The 17,755-nt window shown below is 37.7% G+C and overlaps 1 long non-coding RNA gene across 1 annotated transcript; it reads left to right on the forward strand.

The window, feature by feature from the left end:
- The first annotated feature begins 6,806 nt into the window (after nt 1-6,806).
- Nucleotides 6,807-17,224, forward strand: LOC142172721 (uncharacterized). The gene is made up of 2 exons (XR_012701759.1): nt 6,807-7,453; nt 12,830-17,224. It is a non-coding gene; the product is annotated as an uncharacterized LOC142172721 (long non-coding RNA).
- Nucleotides 17,225-17,755: the final 531 nt, after the last annotated feature.

The following is a 17,755-nucleotide window of genomic DNA, read 5'->3' on the forward strand; positions in this document are numbered from 1 at the left end:
CTGGCACAGAAAGTGATGTTTTTAATGTACTTGTCTTCAAAGTCTAGAAAAGAATCTTGTTATGGTTCGTGGAAATATCTACTTGATTTATGGTTAAACAGAAATGAGAAATCCTGAGGATTCTCACTTCCTTTCAATTTCTTCTGCCCATATTTCCTCCAATTGTAGCCATCTTCTGCTTTCTGTTCTCTAACATATTGAGATGGTTGATTGTAATGTATTGGAGCTGGATTACTCTGCATGTTCTCTTGGAAAAGCTTTGAACTGGAGCCACTTCAGTTTTCACCCCAGTAGTTTTGCTGTGGGGAGTTCATTTTGCTGGTTAAGTTTCCTACTGCGGCAATAGATGGGCTAGAGTCCTCCCCAGGGTGAGAGTGGGTGACATCTGCACCAAAAACTAATGCTAGGACTGTCGCTGACAAGGGGAATTCGCCTTGATATAGAATAAAAAAGCACAGTGTTTCTTCCTCCCACCTTCACATTGATTTTCAGCGCTACATTGGCTAGATCGATACTGTTTGCTCATCTTATATACTCTTACATGTTTTGTGAAACAGCACTGTGAGACAACTCCTAGTTCAGTCTCACAAATTCGCTTCTTCAGATCACCTGAAAGGAAAATGCAACGCAGGCTTTCTACCGGTACACACCAGTAGGTGCCGAACTGAACATAAATGAAAAACAACCGATGAGACGAGATTTAAATAGTGTCAACAGCACTATATAACTTATTCATCATATTCCATTGGCCAACTTGTGGCAGGTAGTCTTTTTCTCGACCGTTCACATGATACTTAAGCTGCAGAAATACATACTCATTACTGAAATCCTAACTAAAATAAACTTTTTCACTGCACAAATCAAATTTAAGCAAGAATGGTATCCCCAGGGATAGTAAGACCATCCCCCCTCAACCATGAGAGGAATCACTTTTTTGATAAAGCCCGTGGAATGTGTTAAAGATGTGTTAAAGATGGAATAGGGATCATAACACGGGACTAAAAAATAGCAATCATTAACTAATATAGCCCGTGGCAAGGCAGGACAGACTTTCCCTCACCATAAAAGAAGAAAACAAATGATTTTATTTACATTAATCTTTTGACAGGAAACGGAAGGCCAGCATGTAGGAACACCACTACTTGCAGCTAGACATGATATGACCTAATACAAAAGTTCTCTAATAACTAAATAAGCCTACATACGTCAACTCTCTTGTTGGTTGAGATGTTAAACACGAAATGCAATACTTAATTGACCAAAAAGTGTAACCCTTGGCTCAAATAATTAAACTTATGTATTAAGGGGTTAAACCTAGTTAATAATAATATTTCTAGATGCGAGTTCCGAAAGCGTGACTAACATTGGACAGATCCGGTAGAAATATAATAATGATGCGCAACAATCATTTCAAGTGATGTGGGCAATAATAGAGCATTAAATAGCAACGAACAATAATAAATGACATTTAAGTAAATAGAAGGAACGATTCACCCAATAAAGGGGGAACTAGGTGGTTATTCCTCCAGACAATGATAGATGACAGACAAATCCTTGAATGTTCGAATTATCCCCGGATCTGGTGGAAAGTATGGAATAATATGGACAAAAATCTTGGTGAAAAGGTGATATTTGTGTCTTAGTAAGAGAGAGAGAAAAGATCTTTTGTCAAAGTGTATTCTTACAAAATGAATATCACATGCCTTACACCATTGTCTTCCTTTTCTATTTATATGAGTCATTTCCTTAACAAACCCTAATAGTAGAAGTGCAGAGAATATTCACTAGAATATTCTCTTTAATATCCTATTTTGAAAATTAGCCGTTACAACTTTGCCAACGGTGCTCGACGTCGACCCTTGTTGACATCTCGGCCATGAAACTCGCTGCTTCCTGGTCGACCTCCACTGATAACGGCTTGAAGACTCTTCCTTTAGCATTATCTTGTCCTAAATATTCTAGGGCAGATTTTGACTTATACAGTTAGTCCCTCCACTTATTAAGGTCGGCCTCATGCGGGCTTGATGAGCGAATTCTGTTCGTAGTGGTCGAGATGATTGGACGAGGGGGCAACGTAGCCTTTCATGAGCCGCAACTTTTGGGGTTACGTTGTTCCTGGATCAAAGTGGCGTTATGACGTCATACATCATTTATGATGCGTTGCGTCATTTCGCAAGCGTTTATTGGTTGGATTGTCGCTTCGATAGTTGTGCTAAGTAATGATGACCTAATTTCTCGGTTTCGATGCCTAAGCTCTTATAAATAGGTATGTGAAGACACACACTCGAGTTTTACAGATTTCCCATATCGAAACCTTGTGCCTTCTTTTTCTTATTCCATTGTTGTGCATCTTCTTTCCCTGCCCTAGCAATCCCTGTTGTTTTTAACTCCTTGTTACTTTGAATACCCTCTCTTTCGTTTTAACTATGTCTAATCAATCTTCTGGTCCCAGCGAGGAAAGTTACCCGGTACCTTTAGTGATGGTTTTCCCTACTCACGCGGAGGGCATCTCCGCTGCCATCGAGGATGAGAACTTCCCTATAATGGAGGAGATAGTTCCTCGTGGTGAGAAAGTCAGGTCTGATTTTTCAAAGGCGCCTGAAGTTGAACTCGAAATCTCCGTGTCCGCAATGAAGTAGGCCAATTTATTAGAGTTTCACTATATTAGTAACAGAAACAGTGGATCTTTATACAAGTCATGGAAATAGCTGCACATAACCTGTCGCAATTGCAATGTCTAAAGTGACAAGGGGTGGAAGGATGACAAAATTACCAATTGTAGCAAAGAATACTGAGTCATTCCTCTGAGAAACTTCATTCAAGTAGGCTTGTTTTTTGATGTTTCTCTTCTGTGAAACAATTAAGAACTTGGTGCTAACCTTCTTCAGATTCTTCAAGGGAATGCTGAAGTAATCATCACGATCTCCAACCAACTTAGCAAGTTGATCACGAGTTGTAGGGATTACCAGATCTACTATCACTTTCATAACCTGAACAAGGATCTAGTCAGTGATGGTAAGGAATAATTTAAGGGGTATTCCACTCTCAATAACAAAAGCGGAAAGGAAGCAAAGATCTAGTCAGTTGCAATTCGTCTCACGTTAATATAATAAAAAAAGTATTTTAAAATATTGAATTTTGAGAAGCAAAAAACGACATAATTTGGGACGGATGAAGTATATCATACAATAATATTCTTCATACATGGGTGATGTTTCGCCATAATTCATTATTTACCTTATATTTTGGTGTTTTACTCTTAAATTGTGCGGCACTTGAGCTTAATTGAGTTGTTTTTATGTGTAGTGTGGGGTCCATCCCATGAATGTGAAAGGAAGACAAACTTCCTTTGACATAAAGTACCATGCTGCCAAATCTACAGGAAATGTGATTTGGGTAGTCAGATTTTTCATTACTTTCACAAGGTGAAAGTTTGACATTTATATTATGATAATGTCATCCATGATGCAAGCAAGGAGAATTAGATGTCTATAAATAGATAGCTCCTGATTCAGTTGAAGATACACAAAACAAAGAGAGAAAGAAAGAGTGAGGTTTCATAGACAAGGTATAAGAAAATAGTCTGTGAGAAAAATAGAGAGTGAGCGATATTGTAGTAAGGTAAAAATATCAAAAGAGAGTTATTTCTTTTGAGTGTTGTAGTGGTCTTTGGAGTATTTTACTCGGACCTACAAAGTGTAAAATTTCTTGCTATAGTGATATCAATTGCTCGTCTCGGGGCCGTAGTTTTTCCCTTATTCAAAAGGGTTTTTCACGTAAATATCTTGGTGTCGTTATCACTCTTTTATTCTTGCTAATTACTGTATCTCGGTGCTACGTTATTATTTCGCTTTTATTACCGTGAATGTTATTTCTGTAGGAAGTTTATTCCCAATAACTGGTATCGGAGCACAGGTTCTGCTCGTTCAATGAAATACTATTCACTGTCAGTAGTACTATACTCGGTGAAAAACAAAAATGTCCGAGTAAAGTAAGATTTACGGAGATAGCGGTTTCTCAACATGACAAATAAGGATGAGAGATCTCCTCATTCAACAAAGATTACACAAGGTACTAGATGCTGATGCCAAAATGCCTGATACCATGAAAGCTGGGGATTGTGCTGACTTGGATGAAAGGGTTGCTAGTGTAATCAGGTTGCACTTATGAGATGATGTGGTAAATAACATAATTGATGAAGACACCGCACGCGCCATTTGGACAAGTTTGGAAAGCCCATACAAGTCCAAAATTCTAACAAATAAATTATACATAAAGAAGCAGCTATACGCCATACATATGGGTGAAGGTACGAATTTTTTGTCACATTTAAATGTGTTTAACGGACTAATCATACAGTTCGCCAATCTCGGAGTGAAAATCGAGGAAGAAGATAAAGCCATCTTGCTATTGAACTCGTTGCCATCTTCGTACGATAATCTGGCAACAACCATCCTGCACGGTAAGACTACCATTGAGTTGAAAGATGTCACATCGGTTCTTCTACTCAATGAGAAGATGAGAAAGAAGCCTGAAAATCAAGGACATGCTCTCATCATAGAAGGTAGAGGCAGGAGTTATCAAAGGAGTTCGAGCAACTATGGTAGATCCGGAGCTCGTGGGAAGTCTAAGAACCGATCCAAATCAAGAGCGAGAAATTGCTACAATTTTGATCAACCAGTTCACTTAAAAAAAGATTGTCCAAATCCAAGGAAGGGTAAAGATGAAACTAGTGGCCAGAAGAATGATGACAACACAACCTCCATGGTGCAAAACAATGATAATGTTGTCCTCTTTATAAACGAGGAAGAGGAATGCATGCACTTATCAGCATCAGAGTCAGAATGGGTGGTTGATACAATACCTTACCATGCCACACCGATAAGAGATCTTTTTTGCAGATATGTAGAAGGTGATTTCGGCCTTGTTAGAATAGGTAACACAAGTTATTCAAAGATTGCGGGGATTGGTGACATTTGTATCAAGACAAATGTCGGATGCACATTGGATCTGAAGGACGTGCGACATGTACTAGATTTGCGGATGAACTTGATCTCGAAAATTGCATTAAATCGTGATGGATACGATAACTATTTTGCAAATCAAAAGTGGAGACTCACCAAGGGATCATTGGTGATTTCAAAGGGAGTTGTACATGGCACGTTGTACAGGACAAATGCAGAAATATAACAAGGTGAATTGAATGCGGCACAAGATGAGATTTCTGCATATTTGTGGCACAATAGAATGGGTCATATGAGCGAGAAGGGATTGCAGATTCTTTCCAAGAAATCACTCATTTCTTACACCAAATGTACAATGGTAAAACCTTGTGACTACTGTTTATTTGGTAAGCAGCATAGAGTCTCATTTCAGACATCGTTTGAAAGAAAATTGAATATACTTGATTTGGTATATTCTGATGTTTGTGGTCCAATGGAAATTGAATCGATGGGCAGTAACAAATATTTTGTTACTTTTATTGATAATTCTTCACAAAAATTATGGTTTATATTTTGAATACCAAAGATCAGGTGTTTCAAGTTTTCCAGAAGTTTCATGCTATGGTGATAAGGGAGACAGGCCAAAAGCTAAAGCATCTCCGAAGTGACAATGGAGGTAAGTACACTTCAAGGGAATTTGAAGAGTATTGTTCGAGTCACACATGAAAAGACAGTTCTTGGAACCTCACAACACAATGGCGTAGCCGAAAGGATGAACCACACCATTATGGATAAGGTGAGAAGCATGCTCAGAATTGCTAAACTGCCCAAGTCATTCTAGGGTGAAGCAGTTCAGACAGCCTGTTACCTGATCAATATGAGTCTATCAGTTCCGTTGGCATTTGACATCCTAGAAAGAGTTTGGACCAACAAGGAGGTGTCCTACTTGCATCTGAAGGTGTTCGGTTGTAGAGCTTTTGCACATGTACCAAAGGAGCAGATAACAAAGCTGGATAATAAATTTGTTCCTTGCATATTCATCAGATATGGAGATGAAGATTTCGGATACAAATTGTGGGATCTTGTAAAGAAGAAGGTCATCATAAGCAGAGATGTAGTCTTCCGAGAAAGTGAAGTTGGAACTGTTGATGATATGCCAGAGAAGGCCAAGAATGGTATAATTCTTAACCCTGTTACTATTCCTTCTACTTCTAACAATCCCACAAGTGCAGAAAGTAGGACCGACGAGGTTGCCAAGCAGGGGGAGCAACCTGGTGAGGTTATTGAGCAGGGGGGCAACTTGATGATGGTGCCAAGCAACTGTATCACCCCACTCAGGAAGAAGAACAACCTCAACCTCTGAGGAGATCAGAGAGACTAAGGGTAGAGTCATGTAGGTACCCTTCCACAGAGTATGTCCATATTAGTGATGAAAGGGAGCCAGAAAGTCTTAAGGAGGTATTGTCTCATCTAGAAAAGAACCAGTGGATGAAAGCCATGCAAGAAGAGATGGAATCTCTATAGAAAAATTGCACGTACAAACTGGTTGAACTTCCAAAGTATAAAAGACCACCCAAATGCAAATGGGTCTTTAAACTCAAGAAATATGGAAATGGAAAGCTTGTCAGATACAAAGCTCGATTGGTGGTAAAAGGCTTCAAGCAGAAGAAAGGTATTGATTTTGACAAAATTTTCTCACATGTTGTTAAAATGACTTCTATTCGAACAATTTTGAGTTTAGCAGCTGTAAGCACCTAATTTTTGACTATGTGTGAATATTTTTTCACTCATACTCTCACTTTCCCCATACACTTCTCTCACATAATCCCTCCACCAACACACATGGATACTCACAAAAAAAGAAGGAGATTCATCTCTAACCCAAACACATACAACAAAAAGTCAAAAGGGGAGAAGAAAAATCAAAAAGGGAGGAGGAAAGTTAAAAAGGGGAGGGAGGAGGAAAGTCAAAAAGGGGAGGAGGAAAATAAAAAAGTGGAAGAGGAAAGTCAAAAAAGAGGGGAGAGAAAACAGGGGGACGTTCTCTTAGCAAAGGAGGGAGAAGGAATCGGATAAAAATTAGCACCTAAGAGCTAAAGGGGCAAGAAAAACACAAAAGGAGGAGCCGAGCTTTCTCTTCTTCCTAACCACACACTCATCTTCTTCCCTTCTCATTTTTCACCATTAACGTCAAAGCCCACAATTAAGCTCGTCATCTTCACATAAAATAAGTATCTTTCTTCTACTCCCCTTAATCACCAGCTACTGGTTTCAACCACAAAAAATAGTCAAACAACCTCTCAAACCGAGCAAAAAACCAGCAGGAAAAACCCAATTTTTGGTGTTTCAAATCTGAGCGAAAAATAGTACAACAAAAGGGGGGGTCTCCGGTGGGATCACGTTTGAGTTCCGGCGGGCTGTCTATGTTAGACTCCATTCGGCATCGATTTTAGTTGTTGTAACTTCATTGGAGGAGTTTGCTAATAAAGGAATATTTGTTGTTGCTAAAGGTTCAATTTCTTATCTCAAGTCTTTGTTTCACGTATCTGTTGGTGTTTTGCTTAAATGTGGGTTTGAGTTTATTATGGCGAAATTCTTCCCTGAAATATCCTGGTGCATATTTGCTCAAATGAACTATGTATTGCTTGGATGGTGATTCTGTTGGTTTATGCTTTAATCTATTAGTTTAGGTTTGAAGCACTTCCTTAAGAATTCGCTGTTTCAGCTCAAATTTGATTGTTTTTTTTAACCTTTCCAATAATGACATGAATTTTTTTATTGTTTAATGGATTTGAGTGGGTCAAGGTTCCTAGAGAGACATGATTTAGATTATATCTTTATATAAAAGTGTTTTATTTAATGGGTTAGGAACTCAATCATTGACTTACACATTTATTCTTAGTTGCTGCTGTATGTCTAATTTGATACATTGATTTTGAGAGTTAGTTTAAATAATTTAGTGTATTTATATTGTTAGTGGCTTGTGGATTTCTAATTGTTATTTTACTAATGGCGTATTCATTTTCTTAATTAATAAAGAAAATTCTGTAATAAATAGTCATCAATAACTAAATACTATATTTTTCCACAACTACTTCATAATTCACAACCTCACAATAATCTCAAAGTTTAGGAAGAATAATGAACACCGCTAGTATACTTTTAGGCACGCTTTTAATCTATTATCCTGATTGTGTACACGTTCGCGGGACATAATTGTGATTCTCAAAATAAATCAAGGTACGCGTTCGCGCGACTTTGGCCAAACAAGCTTAAGTAAGTGTTGTGAATTGTGTACACGTATGCGTGACATGATTCTTGACACGCCTAATGAGACGAGTACACGTACGCGTGACATGATTCTTGACATGCCAAATGAGACGAGTACACGTACGCGTGACTTATTTCAAGATTATTTTCGTAAATCTAATCAAGCAATAAAAGCGGACATAGGTAAAACATGAAAACTAATACAACACACTTTATCCAAAAATAATTAAAGCCAAATATAGTCAATAAAGCGACTTTGCTAGAACCACGGGACTCTGAGAATTCCTTACACCTTCTCCCCAGTCAATAGAATTTCTCCCCGGATTTTATTTTCGTAGACCAATAATAATAGAGTCAAACCTTCCTTTGATTAGGGATTCAAATAAAAGGTGACTTGGAACACCCAAAAACTTAATTCCAAGTGGCGACTCTGTAAATAAAACAATCCCTACTCAAGTTTGTCACTTTAATTGGAAAAACTCTTTAACTCACAATCCATAACTATACATCTTTTGGGGTAGAAAAGGGGTGTGACATATCTGGCGACTCTGCTGGGGATATCAGAATTTGAGCTTGTAAATGTTGACTTTTATTTGCCTTTATTAATTTTGTATATGCTGTAATTTATTTGGGTCTAATGTGCTACTTGTCTGCTTTTTACTACTTTGATATTATTGAACTGTATATATAAATTATCTTCTCACGCACCCCCTTTGAGTCTTCTTGACATTAAAATTGGGCATTTGCTTGACATAACTCACTTTCTTTGAGATAGCCGAGGTGCTTGCCATCCGGTGAAGGATTTTTAGTCACACATATTTTAGGCAAGGAGCACCACCAGCTAAGACGGAAAGTAATGCTACGGTGACCGTCCTCGGCTCGAGTTGTCCGTTCGAGTAAGCCAGTCTAGATACCTTTCTCCACTAGGATTTAAACATAGAAGAATGAACCTCATGCTGGATCCCTAGTAGGTATGTTTGTTTGCATCACGTGCATTTGATTTTGGGGACTCAACACACGGGTTGGGTCCGTCTAGGACAGGTGTACCCAATTTAAAAGACCATCCTAATGCATTTAACGTGCTACTTGTGCACTTGTTTGTTTCGGCTTGCATGTTGAACATCTTCTAGAATAGGGAAAGAAAATCAAGAAAAAATAAGAGTGAGGAGAAAGAAACTTACCCAGTTCTAAAAAATCCAGGTATTTGAAAAGTCCTAAAACTCTGCCGTAATTTTGAAAAAAACAAAGAAGAGTCATTTCAAAAATAAGCCAAATATTTTCAAAAAAAAAAAGAAAGAAAGAAAATCATGTTTTTCTGTTATGTCAACATCGACAAAACTACGCGAGTCTGATTCTCACCGGATGTGAGATACGTAGGCAAACCTCATCGGTTCCGGTCCCCAATTTTTAAAAATCCAAAAAGATATTTTTCTTTAATTCCTTCTTTAGAAGTTTTTCTTTGAGACGTTATCACAACCCGAAATTTCCCACCGACGGGACCGTGATGGCGCCTAACATTTCACTTGCAAGGCAAGCCAACGTTAGAGAATCATTAAACCAATTCCTTATTCCCATTCAGTAATTAGCAATAGTTAATAAAGATGAAATATAATAAGTGCAAAATATCATAAAACTGTATTAATTACTACCACCCGGATCTGAAGTCACAATTCATGAGCATTCTAGAATATTTTACAAGTAATAGTCTGAAAGAAATACAATTGTCTGAATGAAAGAAACAGTAGAACAGAAAAGATAGACGAGAACTTTAAGGTGTGTGAACGCCGACAAATCTACCTTGAGTCTTCGAACAGCGGACCAATGTACTGGTGAGTATCGACCCTAACCTCGACGAAGTAGTGACGAGGCTAAGGCAAGACACCTACAAATCAACCTGTACAATTTAACAGTGTATATACAAATAACAGAAATGAAGAACTAAATAGCAAATGTCGGGAGGGGAACATACTGTGGGGAATACAAGATAAAGAACTATAACAGAATGATCACCAGAGCAGTCAATATATCATGAATCAACAGGAATAGTGAATACGGTAAGGAAAAATGCACGGCATCACTCTTCGTGCTTTTACTCTCAATCTCACCATAAAATTAATAGAAATGGCATGTCATCACCCTTCGTGCATTAACTCTCATATCATAGCACGGCATCACCCTTCGTGCATTAACACTCACAATATTGCACGACATCACCTTTCATGCATTAACACTCACACTATGGCACGACATCACCCTTCGTGCATTAACACTCACAATATGGAACGACATCACCCTTCGTGCATTAACACTCACAATATGGCACGGCATCACCCTTCGTGCATTAACACTCTCCCTTACCATAATGCAATGCATAAATAACAACAGGGAGATAGAATAACAAGTACAAACCTTACTTCAACATTTGGTTCCATAATATCAATCTCAACTTTGAAATAAAAACTCAATTATCACCAGAAAATCCGTAAACATGATAAGAACGATAAATTGAACAACACTAGTATAACACGTATCAATTAGGCATAGGAATGCGACAATATAAGAAAAATAGAGAAATATGGAAAACAGGTAAATTGGCGGCGCATAAGTACTCGTTACCTCACATATACGCCACTCACATGAATTTCACTTAGCAAGTAATCTAAGGTTCCTAATTCCCTCAAGTCAGGGTTAGACACAACACTTACCTCGCTCTGAAGGCCACTTAATTCTCAATCACAGCGTTTCCTTTGGAATTCACCTCCAAACCACTCGTATCTATTCAAAAATGACTCAATAAAATCAAATATTTAGAAAGGAATCAATTATATTGCATAAATTAAATTTCCCAAATTTTCCTCCAAAAAGTCAAAAAATCGACCCACGGGCCGGCTTGGTCAAAACCCGAGGTTCGGACCAAAATCTATTTACCCAATCACCCCCGAGCCTGAATATATAATTGATTTTGGAATCCGACCTCAAATTGAGGTCTAAATCCCCAAATTTCCGAAATTCTTAATTTCTACCCTCCCTTAATTCTACCATGAAAACTCTAGATTTTAGGTTGATAATTCAAGAAATGTAACGGGTAATTGAAATAAAATGGTTTAGAATCACTTACCAACACTTTGGGGAAGAAAATGACTCTTGAAAATCGCCTCTACCCGTTTGGTTCTTGAAAAATGTTGAAGAAATGGCTTAAGCCCGTGTTTGATTCTGTTTTATGCACTGTGCGACAGTGTGCATCGCGTTCGCGAGGCCACTGTCGTGTTCGCGAAGGGTACTGGCTTCCAAGCCTTCGCGTTCCCGAGACCCTGCTCGTGTTCGCAATGGTTACTCTCCCCTGGCCTTTGCGTTCGCGATGAAGGAACGACCAACCCTCCCCTAGGTCCCCAAGTGATTCGCGTTCGCGATGAGCCGGTCGCGTTCGCGGAGGGTAAATCCCCATCACTTCGCGTTCGCGACCATACCTTCACATTAGCGAAGAATAAATCTCAGCCTCACCAGTTTACTCTTCGCGTTCGCGAGAGGACTTTCGCGAACGCGAAGAAGGATATGCCACACACAAGAATCTGCAGAAAACCAGATTTTTCCCAAGACCAAAACATCATGTGGCCTATCTGAAACTCACCCGAGCCCTCGGGGCTCCAAACCTAACATGCACACAAGTCTAAAAATATCATACGGACCAGCTCGTGCGATCAAATCACTAAAATAATACCTAGAACTCCGAATTTAGCACCAAATCGAATGAAATTGTCAAGAACACTTAAAATTTTTATTTTCTCAACTGGACGTCCGAATCATGTCAAATCAACTCGTTTCTCATCAAATTTCACAAACAAGTCTTAAATATCATAATGAACCTGTACCGGGCTCCGGAACCAAAATATGGACCCGGTACTAACAATTCCAAACATCAATCATTTCTTTAAAATAAATAATTTCAAGACTTTTAATTTTCATCAAAAATTCATAACTTGAGCTAGGGACCTTCGAATTCAATTCTGGGCATACGCCTAGGTCCCATAATTGGATACGGACCCACCAGGACCATCAAAATACGGATCCGGGCCCGTTTACCAAATATATTGACCGAAATCAACTAAAATTAACTTTTAAGGCATAAATTCTTATTTTCATTAATTTTCAACATAAAAGCTTTCCGGAAACCTACCCGGACTGCGCACACAAATCGAGGGGGTAAAAATTAGAGTTTTAAGGCTTAAGAGCGCAGATTTGAGTTCTAAAATATAAGATGACCTTTTGGGTCATCATAGACGTCAAATCCAAAAATTCAAAAATATTTTCTTCCTTTTAAAAAAAAAGTCTTTCTCCCATATTTTAAAAATAATTAAAATCCTAAAAAATATTTTCTTTCTTTTGAAATTTACAAAAAAAAAAAAAAAAAAATTCAAAATCCAAAAATATTTTCTTTCTTCTTTAGAAGTATTTCTTTCACCAATTCCCAAAAAAAAAATTAAAATTATTTTAGTTGCTAGGAGATTTTGTCGGATTATTTGTATATGAGTAATAAAAAAAAGAGTTAGTTTATCTATTTTATTTTTGATCTTTCCGAACTACACAAGATTTGATTCATGTTCCCACATGATACGTAGGCAACCCACATCAGGTTCGATCGAATGATTTTGAAGAAAAAAAAGAGAAGAAAGAGAGGAAGAGTGTGTGCATTCTAACATGCTTGTTATTTTGAAATAAAAGCTAGTTAAATATGGTTGGTTTGTTGGTTTGCAATGGTGAATCACACAAATAATCCAGGATCACTCTATCATCTTCTCAACTGAAGGAACAAGAAACACTATTATTGATCCAACTAAGGTCACGAAAAGGCAAGTGGACAAGTTGGTGATAAAAAATGGAGGCAAATGTTGGCTGACTTCTACTAGTTTTGAGCAACAAGACATGTTCTGCTTGGCTGATCTGTGATGATAGGGAGACATGCGAATTCGTCGATGTCCTTTGGAAAATTAATTATTGTGAAAATTCACATGTTGTAAGTCCTAAAATCTAATAGCCAATATGGGGAGCGGTTTAATCAAAAGTCAAAATTTGAGTGCTGACTCCATAGCAATAAAAATGGTTGAATGTCGTAGTAATGCTGATGTGCAAGTCCGTGGCTAAGATGTCTCTTAGTAACTGGAAAGTCACTCATCTTTTATCCATTAAGGAGACATGGTAGCTTATTTTGTCGTCATTTCTTCTTTTTTTTATGTTATCAGATCCCACTATCCTTTATTCAATAAAAAACAGTCAGTCAATTTGTGTCCATTTTGTGCATAGTTCTTTTCACGCTAGTTCTAGTGACATGACATGCAAGCAAAATTTTTTGTCAGATCCTAGATAACTGATTTAGTCTTGAACTAGTTAACTGAGAACAAGACACTTTTAAGGATGAATACACAGTCGAAACACTTTGGAATTAAGCTAGGTTCAAATTCATGTGGAACTAGAATAGTCATACCCGTGGGGTTAATGATCTTTACCTTCAAATCATTGTGAAGATCGGGTTTGAGGAAGAATTAACTGAAGTTTGGTGGAAAATTTGACACTAATTGATGGAAAGTGTCTTTTGACCACGACACACCAAAAAGACAGACATGTTCATCAATGTTGTGATCACAAAAGGATACTATGTTTGGCGTTCTCGAAGCTGGGAGGCCCTTTTTCTGCTATTCAAACACTTTATACCCTTCGTTACCCCTTTTGAGCTTGTGTTATTTTCTTTGACCACCCTCTTTTGGAATCAAGTTTAGAGTCAAAAGTCAAAACAAAAATAAAATAAAATAAATAAAAAGAGAAGTTCATGCCCCAAGAGTACAAACTGGAGAAACTCTTAAAAAGTTCAAGTGAAAAAAAAAGAATAAGAAAAGAAAAGTCAAAGATCCATGCCCCAAGGAAATAAAAGTTGGGGCAACTTATTTAGAAAGAAAAAAAAAGAAAAAAAAAGAAAAGAAAAAAAGAGAAAAAGAAAAAAGAAAAAGAAAGATAAAAAAAATAGTTAGGTCTGATGTTTGAACTACGTTTGACCTGACTCCTTAGAAAAAGGGATACGTAGGCAGCCTTACACGGTTCGGTCCAACTAAATAACAACTCCAAAAATAAAAAATTAAAAAAATCCAGTATCTAAAACTGGGGCATGAGTTTGTTTTACTTTTTTTTTTTTGAAATAGTCGATTCCAAGAGTTGTAAATGTAAAACCCATCATATTGAGTCTACTTTAAGCCTTCATGTCGTCCTTTCTTTCTAACTATATCCAAAAGCCTTCCAAACAAGACCTCTTGATCAGTTTTGAGAATGCCAATGAAAATCCGCAATGAGCAATGGCTGTCATATGGAGGACATGGTCATCGTTCTCACTCAAGGAATCAAGAAAAGAAAAAAAAAGAAAAAAAATGAGAGAGTCTTACTAGTGAAAACCCTCACAGGCACTGTAAAACGACGGTAAGTAGAGATAAATAAATGAGAGAGTCTTACTAGTGAAAACCCTCACAGGCACTGTAAGACGACTGTAAATAGAGATAAATAAATGAGAGAGACTTGTCGATGAAAATATCTCAAATTGAATATACTTGATTTGGTATATTCTGATATTTGTGGTCCAATGAAAATTGAATCGATGGGCGTTAACAAATATTTTATTACTTTTATTAATGATGCTTCACTAAAATTATGGGTTTATATTTTGAATACCAAAGATTAGGTGTTTCAAGTTTTTTAGAAGTTTCATGCTATGGTGATAAGGGAGACATGCCAAAAGCTAAAGAGTCTCCAAAGTGATAATGGAGGTAAGTACACTTCAATGGAATTTGAAGAGTACTGTTCGAGCCATTGGATCAGACATGAAAAGACAGTTCTTGGAACCCCACAACACAATAGCGTAGCCGAAAGGATGAACCGCACCATTATGGAGAAGGTGAGAAGCATGCTCAGAATGGCTAAACTGCCTAAGTCATTCTGGGGTGAAGCAGCTCAGACCGCATGTTACCTCATCAATATGAGTCCATCAGTTCTGTTGGCGTTTGACATCCCAGAGAGAGTTTGGACCAATAAGGAGGTGTCCTACTCGCATCTGAAGGTGTTCGATTCCAGAGCTTTTGCACATGTACCAAAGGAGCAAAGAACAAAGCTGGATGATAAATTTGTTCCTTGCATATTCATCGGATATGGAGATGAAGATTTCAGATACAGATTGTGGGATCCTGTAATAAAGAAGTTCATCAGAAGCAGAGATGTAGTCTTTCGAGAAAGTGAAGTTGGAACTGCTAATGATATGCGAGAGAAGGCCAAGAATGGTATAATTCTTAATCTTGTTACTATTCCTTCTACTTCTAACAATCACACAAGTGCAGAAAGTAGGACCGACAAGGTTGCCGAGCAGGGGGAGCAACCTGGTGAGTTTATTGAGCAGGGGGGCAACTTGATGATGGTGTCGAGCAAGTGTAGAACCCCACTCAGGAAGAAGAACAACCTCAACCTCTGAGGAGATCAGAGAGGCCAAGGGTAGAGTCATGTAGGTACCTTTCCACAGAGTATGTCCATATTAGTGATGAAAGGGAGCCAGAAAGTCTTAAGGAGGTATTATCTCATCCAGAAAAGAACCAGTGGATGAAAGCCATGCAAGAAGAGATGAAATCTCTACAGAAAAATTGCACGTACAGGCTGGTTGAACTTCCAAAGTGTAAAAGACCACTCAAATGCAAATGGGTCTTTAAACTCAAGAAATATGAAAATGGCAAGCTTGTCAGATACAAAGCTCGATTGGTGGTAAAAGGCTTCGAGCAGAAGAAAGGTATTGATTTTGACAAAATTTTCTCACACGTTGTTAAAATGACTTCTATTCGAATAATTTTGAGTTTAGCACATGTGAGCACCTAATTTTTGACTATGTGTAAATATATTTCCACTCACACTCTCACTTTCCCCATGCACATCCCTCACATAATCCCTCCACCAACACACACGGATACTCACAAAAAAAAAAGGAGATTCATCTCTACTCCAAACACATACAACAAAAAGTCAAAAAGGGGAGGAGAAAAATCAAAAAAGAGAGGAGGAAAGTTAAAAAGGGGAGGGAGGAGGAAAGTCAAAAAGGGGAGGAGGAAAATAAAAAAGTGGAAGAGGAAAATCAAAAAAGAGGGGAGAGAAAAAAGGGGGACGTTCTCTTCGCAAAGGAGGGAGAAGAAATCGGATAAAAATTAGCACCTAAGAGCTAAAGGGGCAAGAAAAACACAAAAGGAGGAGCCGAGCTTTCTCTTCTTCCTAACCACACGCTCATCTTCTTCCCTTCTCATTTTTCACCATTAACGTCAAAGCCCACAATTAAGCTCGTCATCTTCACACAAAATAAGTAGCTTTCTTCTACTCCTCTTAATCACCAGCTACTGGTTTCAACCACAAAAAACAGTCAAACAGCCTCTCAAACCGAGCAAAAAACCAGCAGGAAAAACCCAATTTTTGGTGTTTCAAATCTGAGCGAAAAATAGTACAACAAAAGGGGGGTCTCCGGTGGGATCACGTTTGAGTTCCAGCGGGCTGTCTTTGTTTGACTCCATTCGGCATCGATTTTAGTTGTTGTAACTTCATTGGAGGAGTTTGCTAATAAAGGAATATTTGTTGTTGCTAAAGGTTCAATCTCTTATCTCAAGTCTTTGTTTCACGTATCTGTTGGTGTTTTGCTTAGATGTGGGTTTGAGTTTATTATGGCAAAATTCTTGCCTGAAATATCCTGCCGCATATTTGCTCAAAATAATTATGTATTGCTTGGATGGTGATTCCGTTGGTTTACGCTTTAATCTATTAGTTTAGGTTTGAAGCACTTCCTTAAGAATTCGCTGTTTGAGCTCAAATTTGATTGTTTTTTTTAACCTTTCCAATAATGACATGAATTTTTTATTGTTTAATGTATTTGAGTGGATCAAGGTTCCTAGAGAGACATGATTTAGATTATATCTTTATATAAAAGTGTTTTATTTAATGGGTTAGGAACTCAATCATTGACTTACACATTTATTCTTAGTTGCTGCTGTATGTCTAATTTGATACATTGATTTTGAGAGTTAGTTTAAATAATTTAGTGTATTTATATTGTTAGTGGGCTTGTGGATTTCTAATTGTTATTTTACTGATGGCATATCCATATTCTTAATTAATAAAGAAAATTCTGTAATAAATAATCATCAATAGCTAAATACTATATTTTTCCGCAACTACTTCATAATTCACAACCTCACAATAATCTCAAAGTTTAGGAAGAATAATGAACACCGCTAGTATACTTTTAGGCGCGCTTTTAATCTATTATCATGATTGTGTACATGTTCGCGAGACATAATTGTGATTCTCAAAATAAATCAAGGTACGAGTTCGCGCGACTTTGGCCAAACAATCTTAAATAAGTAAGTGTTGTGAATTGTGTACACGTACGCGTGACATGATTCTTGACACGCCAAATGAGACGAGTACACGTACGCGCGACATGATTCTTGACACGCCAAATGAGACAAGTACACGTACGCGTGACT

This window comes from Nicotiana tabacum, chromosome 2 (genome assembly GCF_000715075.1).
Source record: "Nicotiana tabacum cultivar K326 chromosome 2, ASM71507v2, whole genome shotgun sequence".
In the NCBI taxonomy this organism is placed as follows: domain Eukaryota; kingdom Viridiplantae; phylum Streptophyta; class Magnoliopsida; order Solanales; family Solanaceae; genus Nicotiana; species Nicotiana tabacum.